This window comes from Panthera leo, chromosome B1 (assembly GCF_018350215.1).
Source record: "Panthera leo isolate Ple1 chromosome B1, P.leo_Ple1_pat1.1, whole genome shotgun sequence".
Lineage (NCBI taxonomy): Eukaryota > Metazoa > Chordata > Mammalia > Carnivora > Felidae > Panthera > Panthera leo.
This window is the reverse complement of record NC_056682.1, coordinates 24,860,976-24,876,955: the sequence shown is the minus strand read 5'-3', so window position 1 is coordinate 24,876,955 and position 15,980 is coordinate 24,860,976. Positions and strand designations below refer to the sequence as shown.

General features: G+C 37.1%; 1 protein-coding gene across 1 annotated transcript in view; it reads right to left on the bottom strand.

The window, feature by feature from the left end:
- Nucleotides 1-15,980, bottom strand: part of DLC1 (DLC1 Rho GTPase activating protein) — a 536,095-nt gene that overhangs the window by 494,894 nt on the left and 25,221 nt on the right. The window contains 4 exon segments of the mRNA XM_042934406.1: nt 4,362-4,554; nt 6,791-6,861; nt 8,041-8,416; nt 14,611-14,689. The gene's annotated coding sequence lies outside the window, so the exon portion shown is untranslated.

The following is a 15,980-nucleotide window of genomic DNA, read 5'->3' as shown; positions in this document are numbered from 1 at the left end:
CTAGAAAGAAAATGCACTATAAATGTCCTTATCTAATAAGTAAAATATACAGGTGAGAAAGGAAAACAAATCTCAAACTTCCTATGTATGTATTGGTTTGTATGAGGTATGGACCTATTGGACATTCTGATTCAGGGTGAGTATCCTCATACACGGCCTGAATCAGAGGTACTACCCAGTTTTATCAGTTGGAGATGCTGACCCAGATGGCCATATCTAAAGAACCCATAAGCCCTGTCATTAGCAGGCAGTAACAAAAATAGGCTTCTCTTCTTTTAGGAGATGTGCCAAAAATTTAGACTCTAAGTGGCCCTGAATTATGTAATTCTCAATGATTTCTTTATAGATTTATATTTAAGTAACTGTACTATGAGGAGACATACCTGTTCCTCTGATAACCTTCCAATTAATTTATAAACTCTCTTAAGGCATGGGTTGAATAGAATTCACTGGTTGAAACCTTAAGTAAGAGGAAATCAATTAAGGAATTCCTAGGGGAAATTAAAACCTAAAGTAATTAAAATGTCTCAATGGGACTCGACATTTCTACTAAAGAAATATACCAGCATGCCTCAGAGACACTGTGGGTTCAGTTCCAGACCACTGCAATAAAGCAAATATTGCAATAAAGTGAGTCAAATGAATTTTTTTATTTCTTAGTGCATAAAAAAGTTATGTTTGCACTGTACTGTAGTATATTAAATATGCTCTACATTATATGTAAAAATGTACATATTTTAATTAACAGTACTTTATTGCTAAAAAATGCTACATCATCTAAGCTTTCAGTAAGTCATAATCTTTTTGTTGGTGAAAGGTCTTGCCTTGATGTTGATGGTTGCTGACTGATCAGAGTGGTGGTTGCAGAAGTTTGGGATGGCTGTGGCGATTTTTTGAAATAAGACAGCAGTTTGTTCCTTGATTGACTCTTCCTTTCATGAACAATTTCTCTATAGCATGTGATGCTGTTTGATAGCATTTTACCCACAGTAGACCTTCTTTGAAGATTGGAGTCAATCTTCACAAACCCTGCTGTTGCCTTAGCAACTAAATATATGTAGTATTTTATTTTATTATTTTTTTATTTTATTAAAAAAGAAACGTTTTATATTTATTCTTAAGAGAGAGACAGGGTGGGATCAGGGGAAGAGCATAAAGAGACGGAGACAGAATCTGAAGCAGGCTCCAGGCTCTGAGCTGTCCGCACAGAGCCCGACATGGGACTCGAACTCACGAACCGCGAGATCATGACTTGAACCAAAGTCGGACACTCAACCGACTGAGTCACCCAGGTGCCCCAGTATTTTAAACCCTTCGTTGTCATTTCAACAATCTTCACAGACTCTTCACCAGGAATAGATTTAATCTCAAGAAGCCACTTTCTTTGTTAAAGAATTATAAAGGAATTATTATAGGAAGCAACTCCTCATCCGTTCAAGTTTGATCATGAGACTGCAGCAATTCAGTCCCAGCTTCAGGCTCCACTTCTAATCCCAGTTCTCTTGTTTCTACCACATCTGCAGTTAACTTCCTTGACTGAAATCTTGGACCCCTCAAAGTCATACATGAGGGTTGGAATCAATTTTTTCCAAACTCCTGTTCATATTGATTTTTTAGCTTCTTCCCTTGAATCACGAATGCCCTTAATGATATCAAGAATGGTGAATCCTTTCCAGGAGATTTTTGATTTACTTTGCTCAAATCCATCAGAGGAATCACTGGCTATGGCAGCTATAGCCTTAGTAAAATATATTTCTTAAACAATAAGACTTGAAAGTCAAAGTTCCGAGGCGGCTGGGTGGCTCAGTTGGTTAAGCGTCCGACTTCGGCTCAGGTCATGATCTCACAGTCCGTGAGTTTGAGGCCCGTGTCGGGCTCTGTGCTGACAGCTAAGAGCCTGGAGCCTGCTTTGGATTCTGTGTCTCCCTCTCTCTCTGCCCCTCCCCTGCTCATGCTCTCTCTCTGTCTCAAAAATAAATAAAAACATTAAAAAAAAAAAAAGAAAGAAAGTCAAAGTTCCTCATTGATCCACGGGCTGCAGAATGGATATTGTGTCAGGAGGCATGAAAACAATATTCAGCTCACTGTACATCTCCATCAGAGCACTTGCATGACAACGTGCATTAGCGATAAGCAGTGGTATTTAGAAAGTGATCTATTTTTCTGATCAATAGATCTCAACAGTGGACTTAAAACATTCGATAAACCATGTTGTAAACAGGTGTGCTGTCATCCAGGCTTTGTTGTTCCATTTACAGAGCACAGACAGAGTAGCTTCAGCATAGTTCTCATGGGCTCTAGAATGTTCAGAACGTAAAGAAGCATTGGCTTCAACTTAAAGTCGCCAGCTGCATTAGCCCCTAACAAGAGAGTTAGCTTGCCCTCTGAGGCTTTTGACTTCTTCTCTTTGGCCATCTAAGTCCTAGGAGGCATCTTCTTCCAAAATATGGCTGCTTTGTCTACACTGAAAATCTGTTGTTTGGTGTAGTCACCTTCATTAATCATCTGAGCTAGGTGTTCTGGATGACTTGCGGTAGCTTCTACGTCACCAGGTGCTGCTTCACCTTGCACTTGTATGTTATGGGGATGGCATCTTTCCTTAAACCTTAGGACCCGACCTCTGCAGCTCCATACCTTCCTTCTGCAGCTTCCTCCACCTCCAGCCTTCGTAGAATTGAAGAGAGTTAGGGCCTTGCCGTGAATTAGGCTTCGACTTAAGGAAATATGACCGGTGTGATCTTCTATCCAGACGGCTCAAACTCCCTTCATAGCGGCACAAAGGCATTTTAGCTTATCATTCATCTGTTCACTGGAGTGACAGTTTTAATTTCCTTCAAAAAATTGTCCTTTGCCTCCACAGCTTAACTAACTGGTGCAAGGGACTTAGCTTTCAGCCTCTCTCAGTTTTTGACCGGCCTTCCACACCAGCTTAGTCACTTCTCGCTTTTGATTTCAAGGGAGAGATGGGAGCTTCTGTGGTTCCCTTGAACACTTACAGGGCACTGGAGGTTATTAATTGGCCTAGTTTCAATATTGTGGTATCTCAGGAAATAGGGAAGTCAGAGGAAAGGGAGGAAGATGAGGGAACAGTTAGTTTGGAGAGAAATTAGAAGACACATTTATCGATTAAGTTTGCCATCTCATGTGGGGGGCGGTCCCTAGTGCCCCAAACAATTACAATAGTCATACCAAAGACTACTGATCACAGGTCACCACAATAAATAAAATCATAATTAAAAAGTTGGAAATATGAGAGAATTACCGAAATGTGACAGCCACAAAGTGAGTGAATGCTATTGGAAAAATGGTGTGGATAGACTTGCCCAAAGCAGGGTCGCCACAAACCTTCAATTTCCAAGAAAAATGTAATATCTGTGAAGCACAATAAAATAAGGTATGCCCGTACGGTTACTCATGCTCTCTGAATCACAGAAAATTAGCTATAACTGGGGTGTCCAAAGAAATTTCAAAATAACATTAAGAAATTTTACATTTTTTTGTCAATTACTAGACAACCCTCAAGCAAATAATCTTGACTCAAATCAGAAAGTACATTATAGTTAAAATGAAGGAACAGTGACAATATAAAACTCTACCACAGTAGCCCTGTATAGGATTACTTTTATTCCTAATAAAGATTTCCTTTTATTTTTATGCCTTTCAAAACCTTAGGTAGTTGAAGAGTTCTTTTTTATTTAAAGCAAACATATTTTAGCATAAAATCATGGAATTGGTATAAGCAGCATCCAAAATAAAGTTCTTTTTCATTGTTTCATTTTCATATTGTGTACATACATACATTTACAAGCACGAACTGATCAGGGCCTTTACTGTATGTATTTGCCTATTTGCAACATAAGCTCATTTAACTACTCTAAATGGAATTTACTCATTTTATACGTCATACCCATTTTATAAGACCATAATGGATATTTTCCCAATTTAAGTTGTGTTTCATATTTTGCTTATTCAGTACTTCCTGACAAATACATATTTGTTTATTTTCGGTCTTATCAAATGGAACTCCACTTTCATCCAATCTCTTAAGATATAATCATATGAACCCTGCCTGAGGGATCCCCTTGTCCCATTTAATGTTATTCTAGGTGACGGCTTCAAGCAGCTCGAATGTAATGCCTAGCCATCCACTAATAAGTTAGCCTTGTTCTAGGTCTGGTTTCTCATACTTTAGTTCCGGGAATCAGGTTTCTGATTAGCTCTTGAGCCCCAATTCCCATATTCCAATAAGCAGATGCTATCTTATACTTTAATGCAGAAGTTACTGTCTGCGAAAATTATCACTTAAAATATTCTGCCCATGTGATCCCATAAACAGAACTTAAAAAATGTTGGCATTTTACCATGTGAGCCACAGTTCTCAGATAGCTGGAAGCAGGACAAATATTATTTTTCAGGCTATGTGCCCTCTTTTCGATTCCTGGAAACATCATTGTTACAACCAAGTTAATATTCACAGGGGAGTAACTGTTAGAATAATCAGAGTAACAAGCTGGTACGTGAGGCGGCAACTTGAATAACTTGGTTAAGCGTCCGCTAAAGAGCCAGAGTAAGAGGACAAAGAACAAGAAAACGGAGAAAAGAGAAGAGGGGAAGGAGTTGAGTGTGCATTTTCTAACAAAGTTGAGACATTTAATTTTTACTATGTATAATTTCAAGTTCTAGAAACTGCAGGCATATATAAGAAAAAAAAAACACCCTCTTTGGTGATTTTGCCAGCCAAGTAACCTAGAAGTAATATTCGTACTTCGTTCGGGGTTATGTTTCCATAAGTATCTTCAATGTGTCCACTATTTTTTCAGAATCAACTCTCTTTTTACATTTCAAAATAAAATAAAATAGGCAATGTTGAACACCAGTGGTTGCTGGCATCACAAAAAGGAAAGCAATCACATGCTAAATGCCTCCTGATGGAAGAACAAGGCTAACTCTGAAGTTCCTGGCCTCAAACAGAACCTGGATCCTGAATCCGAGTGGTTGTCTAGACTCAAATACCAACTTACAAACGATCCAGAAGGCAGCGAGATACGGAGTACCGTCACCATAGTACTATACTCAGCAAGCCCAGATGGGAATTCCCTGAGACTTAAAACCAGGGATTTTTCCACCAAGTGCAAGGGCAAAAAACAGAGAAGGAGAATTTGTAGATTAAAACATTTTTTTAAAAAATCAGTGAATTTCCAGGTGTGAACTTTATTTAGATCCTGATTTAAATAAATGTAAAAAAAAAAAAGACATTTAGGAGACTACAGGATAGTTGTACATTTCCTACTTATTTGGTGATAACTAAGGATGCTTATTTTTTAAACTGTGATCATGGTATTGTGGTACAGTTGACCCTTGAACAACAACCTGAGGGCGAGGGGTGCCCTCATGGTCGAAAATCTACGTATAACTTTTGATTCCCCCCAAACCTAACTACTAATATCCTACTGTTGATCACAAGCCTTACCAATAACCCAAAGAGTAGCTTAACACATATTTTGTAATGTTATATGTCTTATACACTGCATTCTTACAATAAATAAGCTAGAGAAAAGAAAATGTTAAGAAAATCATAAGGAAAATACAGTACTGTACTGGTACTGTTTTTATTTTTAAAAATCCATGTAAAAGTGGACCCATGTAGCCAAACTCACGTTGTTGAAGGGTCAACTGTATTTTAAAGAAAAAAGCTTATTAGCAATGCATGCTGAAATATCTACAGATGAAATTACATGATGTCTAGAATTTACATCAAAATAACATGGAAACAAGGACAGACTGAAGGGTTATGTGTGAAACAAGAATGGCCATATGTGATTAATTACTACCACTTGGTCCTACACTACTCTGTCTGCTTTTCTATATGTTAAAATTCTCATAGAGTTTTTTTTTTTAAGTTATAGCAAAATAAAGGCTTTTCCAGGCGACCGAATAAGCAAACAAACAAAAAATAAGCCTTTCAAGTTCCTACTATTTCCATGAATTTTGTTTTTTTTATACTTTCCAATTCCGTGAAGGTTTCAAGGGAAGACCTTTGTATTCTCCTCTATTTTTAAAAAATTTATTTAGATAAAAGCATTTGCAGCAAATATAATTTTCTGTCATCAGACCATTTTCACCTGTACTGATAATATAATTGAATTTTTTTTTTGAAGTATAGTTGACATACAATGCTCTTTCAGTTTCAGGTGTACAACATAGTGATTTGGCAATTTTGCACGTTAAGTTATGCTCACCGCAGTAAATGTAGTCACCATCTGTCGCCATACAACATTACAATATAATTGTATATTTGTATAATTGTATAATTGTAATGATTTTAAGGCACAGGTCTTTTTACTAGGGTGAAGACTTATTTTAAGACACTAGACATTAAGATTTCTTAAGGTTTTTACGTGGCAATACTTTAGACAGCCTGACTATTAATATAACATAAAGAAGTAAACATGCTAAATTTTAAGATAAATTGAAGATGATGAATAAATTAAATTGTTCAAAGAACGAACAAATTTTGTTTAATGGAGAGTGGAAACAAGAATGCAAATGCATTCAAAAAATTATCTTGCTCTGTAAATTGTCTCTAATACAGAATGGTAAAAACATACTGACTAATACTTAACTTGTAATCATTTATTTTTGCACATGAAGACAGTAATGGAAATATGGGCTCAGTTTACTGTCAGGGTGCTGACTTTTACTGTCATACATTTCTGCGTAATGTTTGTGACATCTCATTGGTTTATGAGTCTTAGCAACATTAAAAAAGTAATTAATAAATACAACTCACAGCCTAATCTAAGCAGAGTTTGATTGATGAAAATCACTGAGTTTTTTCTTCAACATTTTATTCAGAGTTTCCTACATCATATGGAAATAGAATAGCAATTGAATCAACAGAGAACTAATAAGATCATAATTAGGGTCCTATAAGGTTAATTTATAGTAATATCAGATTTCTTACTAATCATAGTAGATAGCAGATTCAACATCACATTAAAAAAAAAAAAGATGCACGGTAAATCTTAATTACTTACACTGAAAGGTCCTACTCTCTACATCACATTGACAATTTAAATCTTCCTAGTATAACTGTTCAGGACCTTTGCCCTGTTTGAAAACAACCAAGTAAATGCAAATGATTTTAAATCAAGGATGACTGTGCAATTACTTTAGGAAAGGAAGAATTAGCTTATCCATTAGTGTTATAGGTTGCTATAAGGAGAAACATGCTGTCTGTTCATTCAATTAGCCCCCAACCTCAAGGCAACCAATCATTTCATTTGTAACATTGCTGATTAAGCAGCTCTGAATTTTGAAAAAGCTATGCCTTTAGACAATATAACCTTGCTAACATATTTCTCTGGGAATGCTTAGATCTATTTGGTGCCTTAGTTAATTGTCGGAAGACATAAATGATTTATTTACTAGATTTTGATCAAATTCTATTTAAACATTTATGATAAAAAGAACACTATAAAATTAATTTTTCTAATCCAAATCACCATAAACATACATAAATATTACTTCAAAATGCAATGATAACTTGATGATATATGTACTGAAATTATTCAAAAAAATAATAGAGAATGGAAACAAGAATGCAAATGCAAATCTCACACAGTATTGTCTGCTTTAAACTGAACAAGTATTTTCACTTTGAACTATGCAGCAGAAATCTTAATTCCAAATAGTTACATAACAGAACATTGCAACTATCAATTATTGTTCAAAATTTATGCTTCCACACTAAAGTATTAAATGTTTTTAGATGAATGCACCTTCAATCAATATAAGAAAGCAACCCTGAGCATCTCAAGGTTTTTTAATGTACATTTAATTTTAGACATTTTTCTCTACTTACAGAACTTCATTTCAAGAGTAAAGTATTATAACTATATTTTCAGAAACATGTGAACATGCAAACCTCTCAGATAATAATGCATATATATATCATATACAGCAATATATACATATATACATATACATATATATTGCTGTATATGATATTAAATATAAAAGGAAGAGTAAGAGCTTTACCTGGTTAATCACCTGTGTTGGTCTAAAGCTGAGAAGAACAAATGGATTCACCAGCAGTGTCTTGTCTGGTATCATGAGCGAGGTGGCCGCAGTTTCAAGGGGTGGGATTTATCTTCAGTAATGAATACCCAAGGGACTGTTTCCAATCAGGGAATGCTACTGCAGACAATGAAACCATTCTCTATTTGTTGACCGAGGTTTTGTATGTGCAATCTGCTGTGGGTGTATTCATACATCCCCACAGGAACCGACATATATTTCACTGAAGTTCATGGTATGAAGGATATTTTGAAACAAAGGTTATAGGAAAATAAAACTTATCATTCATTTCTCTGAAGTTTTTCCACTGGTTTATTCATTGCTTCTAATTTTCCCCCTGTTGGAAAGAAAATCATGAAAAGGCTTAACTCCAAGCAGTATAATCTCTCACCTGATGATACCAGAGCCCTCTGGAACAACACTGTGGATGGATATACACGGTCTTTGCCTTGAAAATTTTAATGACGGGAGCGCCTTGCTATTTTTAGATCTACCTTATTCAGCTCAGGACAGTGTTACCTGTTAGACATTTCTCTATATTCACCAAAATGTATGTAACAGTATTTTCACCAAAAATCTATATAAACTCCTATGTCTCCTATTACAAATCAGAACGTTTTGTTTATCTGACAGTTACATTTCCCAGTTAGGTAGTTCTAATTTGTTGTCACACATTCTTCACCCAGTTCTGTCCATTTCTTTCAAGTATATATCCATAATCCAACTTCTCACCACTCGGGCTCTACTGCCCTAGAGAGCTGGCCATCAGCCGATCTTCCTGAATGGCTTCCCTTTTTCTACACTGCTGCCCTGCAATCTATTTTCCATACTGCAGCCTGGCCGATCCTTTAAAAGATAAATCAGATCATGTTATTCTCTTGACCCTCCATTACTGTCCTACTTTAACAAGTGATCTGAAAAAATTCTCTAGTAACTTCCAGCCTCATTTAGAATAAAATAAAACCCCCTTAGGATGGCCTGTAATAGCCTGGCCTCTCACCCCAGCTCTCTGACCTTACTTAATTCTTATCCTTCTCTTCTGCTTCCCAACTTGCTCCCTCCACTGTCTGGGTACACTGGCCTTCTGGTTGTTCCTCGAAGATGTCGGCAGTGCTCCCGCCCTGGGAACTTGACCTGATGACTATTGTCCTGGAATACCCCTTCCCAGGTGGATTTCTCTGCATTTACTTGTCAGTTCAAATGTCAGCTTAACTGTGGGATCTTTCTTGACTACCCATGGAAATAGCATATACACCCTTCATCATACTCCCTCTTATCCTGTCTTATTTTTTCTTCATGGCATTCAGTTATTTATGCATTTATTTGTTTATTAGGCATATCACCAAATAGAATAAAAACTCCATGAGAAAGGGGATTTTGTTTATTTACTGACATATCTTAGCATCATGAACAGGGCTTTGCAACGAGTTGGCATTGAAAACATATTTCTTAAATGAATGCATTATTAAGCTTTGCTTCCTTCTCCACTTTATAGAATATTCTAACCAATAGAATCTAATGGAATAAATGAATTATCAGTCTATGGTACGAGCCTATCTCGGAGATCTTGAAGATTTGATTCTAGACCACTGCAATAAGATCAATATCATAATAAAGCAATTTTTTTAGTTTCCCAGTGCATATAAAAGTTATGTTTACACCATACTTTAAGTGTGTAATAGCATTGTGTCTATTATGTCTACATACCTTAATTTAAACATACTGTATTGCTAAAAAACGTTAACCATAATCGCAGCTTTCCACGAGTCATAACCACGGACCACGGATCCCATAACAAATATAATGAAAAACTGCAATACTGCGAGAATTACTACAATATGACGCAGAGACACGAAGTGGGCAAAGGCTGTGGGGAAAATGGCGTCATCAGGCTTGCTCAACACAGGGTTGCCACAAACGTTCAATGTGTAAAAAACAATATCTGCGAAGGGCAATAAAACAAGGCACAATGAGACAGACCAAGTATGCGTGTAGTGCCCCCTCGTTCATGGTTTTGTTTTTTGGCGTCTGAGGTTTCAGTTGCCCACAGTAACTCAGTCCAGAAGCAGATGATCCTCCTTCTGATGGACTGTCAGAAGGTCAATCGTAGCCTAACACCACGTCACAGTGCCTGGTCACCCATCTCGCTTTCTCTCATAACGTAGGCATTTCATGGTCTCGTTTCATCACGAGAAGGGTGAGTACTGTGCAACAGAATGTTTTGAGAGAGAGACCACATTCACATAACTTTTATAACAGCATGTTGTTATAACTGTTCTATTTTATTATTGTTGTTGCTAGTCTCTTTGTCCAATTCATAAATTAAACATTATCATAGGTATGTACGTATAGAAAAAAAACATGGTATATATAGGGTCCGGTAGCATCTACAGTTTCAAGCACCCACTGGGGTCTTGGAATGTATCCCCCGCGGATAAGGGGAGGGTTACTGTATGCTAATAATGGCTTATGTGACTTTGTAAACTAGCATAACCATCAAACATATATTAAAATCTTAGAACCTGAAGATTCACCCTTTGTTCATCTTCTGTTTCCAGGCAGGACTGCATTGAATCTATGGACAATTTTGTTCTTGATCTCCCTTTATACCTATTCAATCGGCTTTAATCACCGTTATTATAAGAAAATACCCTCTGCATAAAAATTGGTTTCTTTCTGCAAATAATCTCTCAGGAGATTCTGAAAAGGTCTTAATAGGACTTTCTTTTTTTTTTTTATTCCTTAAAATATGCAAGGCTTTTTCTGAAGCACTAGTTTACTACAGGTCTTAATTTATATCTCCTTCACATTCAAAAAGTATCTCTTTATTCATTTCAGCAAAATCTCTACATTTATTTGAAAGCTAAAGAATAAAATGAGGTGTCAGTTTTGTGAAACAGCATGCAAGTGAAATTATCTTTGACCCTGTTTGAAGTGAGACGTAACTTCCTAATCGTACCTTGAGTTAATCCTAATGGTTACTTCCAGACAATAAGAGAAAAAGTGATACAACCAACAAGTAACTCAATTTGTAAAATTTTAGAAGTTTGATATATCATAGGTCAAGATATAAGAGGTGATATGAAAGCTACGGTGTTAGGGGCACCTGGATGGCTCAGTCAGTTAAGCATCTGGCTTTGGCTCAGATCATGATTTCATAGTTGGTGGGTTCGAGCCCCACGTTGGGCTCTGTGCTGACAGCTCGGAGCCTGGAGCCTGCTTCAGATTCTGTCTCCCTCTCTCTCTGCCCCTCCCCTGCTCACACTCTGTCTCTCAAAAATAAATAAACGTTAAAAAACATTTAGAAAGCTATCATGTTAGGAGTCAGGGATGTAGAATGTTTAGGATTGGGATAGTTGTAGAATGGTCAGAAAAAACAGATGTTTTATTACGTTGGGTTTTTTTTTAACTTTTTATTTTTTTAAGTTTATTTATTGATCTTGGGAGAGAGAGAATGAGAGAGAGAATCCCAAGCAGGCTCCGCACTGTTAGTGTGGGGCTCGAACTCACCAATCGTGAGATCATGACCAGAGCTGAAATCAAGAGTCAGACGCTTAACCGACTGAGCCACCCTGGCGCCCCTATTAAGTTGGTTTGTAAAACAAAGCTTCATATCACTACTAGGATTTTGGCATATTTATCTATGTTTCTACATCTCTATATATGTGTCTATATATCTACCAGTGTATCTCTCTACATCTCTATGTCTCTATGTCTCTATCATCTATCTATCTATCATCTACCTACTCACCATACTTATATAAAGGAAAAATATTTAGAATATTTGACAGCAAGTTTAGCTGAGGTAATAAATAACTGGAAAGAATTTTGGCCATCATCTTTGGAGCAGGGTCCTGAAGGCTCCTTATTTTCCAGGTATCATACTGATTTCATGGATCACAGAGACACAGAGTCACAATGTAGGTGCTGAGCCACACGAGGGCACTCAGGGCTCCTGGGTAGCTTAGATCAAATGTGTTACTCACTCTATTGCACAGATATTTTATTCTTAGTAAAGATTTCTTGAGCTTACTTAAAAAAAATTCTTACTATAAGCATATAAGTTAAGGTAATGACTTTTATCATTTTTTTAAATGTTTGTTTATTTTTGAGAGAGAGAGAGATGCAGCATGAGCAGGAGAGGGGCAGAGAGAGGAGGAGACAAAGAAAGGAGGAGACACAGGATCCGAAGGAGGCTCCAGGCTCTGAGCTGTCAGCACAGAGCCTGGCACGGGGCTCGAACTCATGAACCATGAGATCATGACCTGAGCTGAAGTTGGAGGCTTAACCAACTGAGCCACCCAGGTGCCCCTCTCTAATGACTTTTATAAGAGGAAATATGTTCTTTATATTTCCTTTGGAATACTTTCTCAATAACCTTTGAAGCAGTGCTCATAAAATTACTATGTTCCAGGCTTTGAAAACAATTTTCTCAGATCACATACAAGCTTAAGGTACCATTTAACCATTCTTCAGTAAAGGAATAAATTTGTTCATTTCTGAGTTCTGTGTTGTGCTTATATTAAATTACTGTCTAACTGGTTTCCATCCACTTTCCAGATTACCTTAATAGAAAATAACATTACTGCCCCAGGTCATTTCTCCTGATATAAATGGATTAGATACGTATATTTTCTTATTCCTCCTTAGAGAGGTTTAATCTGGCAGCAGCATTTTCTGAATTTGACACTGGTTAAGGAACAATGCATCCATTAGTGGCCAAGGTACAGCTAGATGTTAATTAAATCATCATGCTCTTTCGTAGGTGGATTATGTTTTCTGTTAGAGAAAATTAAATTCGTACAATAATGCTTTTCCCTTGAAAATGGAAAATCTTTTTGCATGGTTAGCAGCTGCCACTCTAATTTCTGATGCAGTGTGCAGGATGAGAGAAAAGACACAGTACTTCATAATCAAGACAGTGGCCCCGAAGAGACTGCAGTCACTTCTATACCTGGGAGAAGGCTCATTTTATACTTGGCAAGTGAACATTGTTTGGAATTCTGAAATCAAACCCTTCTCTCTGAATGCGGAGACATTAGAAATGACAATTTGTATGTCACAGTATCTTTACTCTAAAGCACTTCAAGGATTGTAAATAAGCATGTGATTGTGTCTGTGGTTCTTCTTTACTGAAACAGAACATCAGAATGCTTTCCACAGGGTGTTGGGTTTGTGAGAAGCCCTCTGTGTCTAAAGGCTGGAACAAAGCCTATTATCCTAATGATCTTCTTTCTGTGCCCCTTCTGGACGAAGCCACAGGATTAATGGTATATTTTTAAATTGGATTTAAAGAGTTATATGGATGTTAAAAGTATGGTAAAGAGTTCCTTTACCCCAATTTCTATACCCAGTGTCTTAGAAATTCCCTCTCTTCTGTGTTCCTCCCTATCCAGTTACCTTTCTCATTCCTAATACCTCCCTAGGTAGAGGGTGTCTGGATGGGTATAGAGGGGAGGGGACAAGTGACATTTGCATTGGCTTGAATGTCAGCAGGCAGAAAGGAGCTGTTAAGAAGTGGGAAAACAGCCTAATTTTATTGATGGTGGCCCTAGAGAGACATATTTAGAAAGTCCCAAGCTAGAAGAGTGAATTCAAAAATTTGTTTTTAATTCTAGTATTTTAACATAGGCACAGGAAAAAAAAATCTCACTATATCTTACTGATTTTTTTGGTTGAAATATTAAAAGAATAATGAAAATTAAACCTATAAAATGTGCATTTTGAAGTTCTTTTTAAACCCAAATATGCTAGTGGCTTTTCTAATCTCCTCTTCTGAACTGCATACATGGTATCTACACATTTAGGATAATGACCTACTTATCTGAAAACCGGAGCTGAGAAGGATTACACAATTTTATCAAGTAGAGTGAAGCTGTCCTTTGCACCTTCTGTTCAGCCATCCTCAGATGCCATCTGTTGACGTACCCATCCTATGACTGGAGCATCTTAAGAAATTACATCTACATTAGGAAAGCAAAGGCTTTCTAGAAGCCGCATCCAGGAGGCCTGACTGTCCAAACACCTCTCAAAGAGAAAGAAGTTACAAGAACTGGCTTACAGTACTAAGGATTCATCCCTAGGGGCTCAGGTGGTGACCACTTCTATCTCTAAAATTAAGGAAATTCCGCCATGAGAACTGTCAGCAGAGAAAGAGGAGGGGACTGCCTCTGGGTTGGCAACGGCCAGTGTCAGAGGCTGCCACACTAGATGGGATTCCCTGTTTAGGATCCTTTCTGCTGGGAGGCAGATTTATAATTTTGTCTTGCAGCAGTTTAATCCCCCAGAAAACTGTAGTTGCCAGCTTCTGGAATGACAATGATAATGGTATTTCCTTCCCTTTTCCGTTGATTTGGGATAGGATCAGTACATCAGTACAAAAAATACTTAAATTCTGTGTAAATAAAATATAAAATATGTAATTCATAAGACAACTGTATCAAGTAGTTGGGAAGGCACGCAGTGTGTTTTTGTGGAAAATGCACCGGCTTTGGAAGCAATATTCAAATTTCAGTTCCGCCATTAACTAACCTTGTTACCTTCAGAAATGTGTTCATCCTCCTAGAGACTCAATTTACTCACATAAAGTAGGAATTCAACTTGCAGGATGCTGTGAACATTAAGATTATGCCCATAAATCACTTATCACAACTCTCGACACATACAAGCTGCCTACTAAATGGTAGTAACTATTTAACTTATGCTCCAATATACTCATTTTATCGTAAAAATCTCATGATCTTATATGTTTCTAAGGGTGTACATGTTCCATCTGGAAAATGCACGGCTTTCCATTATAATACTCTTATTAATACAGCCAAACCATTACTTACAGGGGGTTAACAGTCTGGTGCATTAGTAAAGGTAAATGAACTCTATCCCTGTTTGCTATTCGAAGCAGGATTTTTTTAAAAAAAATTTTTTTAACGTTTATTTATTTTTGAGACAGAGAGAGACAGAGCATGAACGGGGGAGGGGCAGAGAGAGGGAGACACAGAATCTGAAACAGGCTCCAGGCTCTGAGCTGTCAGCACAGAGCCCGATGCGGGGCTCGAACTCACGGACCACGAGATCATGACCTGAGCCGAAGTCGGCCGCTCAACCGACTGAGCTACCCAGGTGCCCCCAAAACAGGATTTTTAAGCAATAGGCACATGGTCCATCCTTGCAGGTTCACTTACAACGTACCATGGAACTAAGCACTATGGATATTGTATCCTGATACTGTAAAACAGAGCTCAAATTTGATAGGAAAATAAAGCTTCTAATCATGACCTTGTTGGAAAGGTAAATGGTTTCATTTTGAGTAACATGTGGTAGAACGTACACCCTTACTTAGCTTAGGACTGGAAAAATGCTCACACATTCCTTTTTAGAATATCAGGTGAGCCCAGAGGAAGGTTCGCATCAGTAGCTTAATAGGCTAAATCATTTTTTCAATTTTTATTTTTATTTTTTTGCACTCACATAAAATTCTAACTATAGAGTAATTAGAATATTATTAGATAACTGAGTAAATTTTCATGCATTTATATAAAGGTGAAGTTAATTTTTATCCACTTGCTAAAAAAGTTAAATTACAGCTATTGGAGTGGATCTTTCAAAGCTGATTTCTTACACAGCTGTCCCTTACCTTTAAAAGCATTCACTGGAAAAAAAAAAACAACCTAGCATATTATTATCTGCTGTCTAAGATAATAAATGATTGAAGACTTAGGAGCATTTTAAGTACCACTTAACATAATGAAATTGGCTCTACTTACCACCACATTGAACAGTAATTTAATTTGCTCTATTAATAACTCAGAGCAAATTTAATGTAAATAACAGATATGCTCTCTTTGAAATCCGCATACACTAAAAAATGCTTGCACCTCCAAACACAGCTTTCCCATATATAT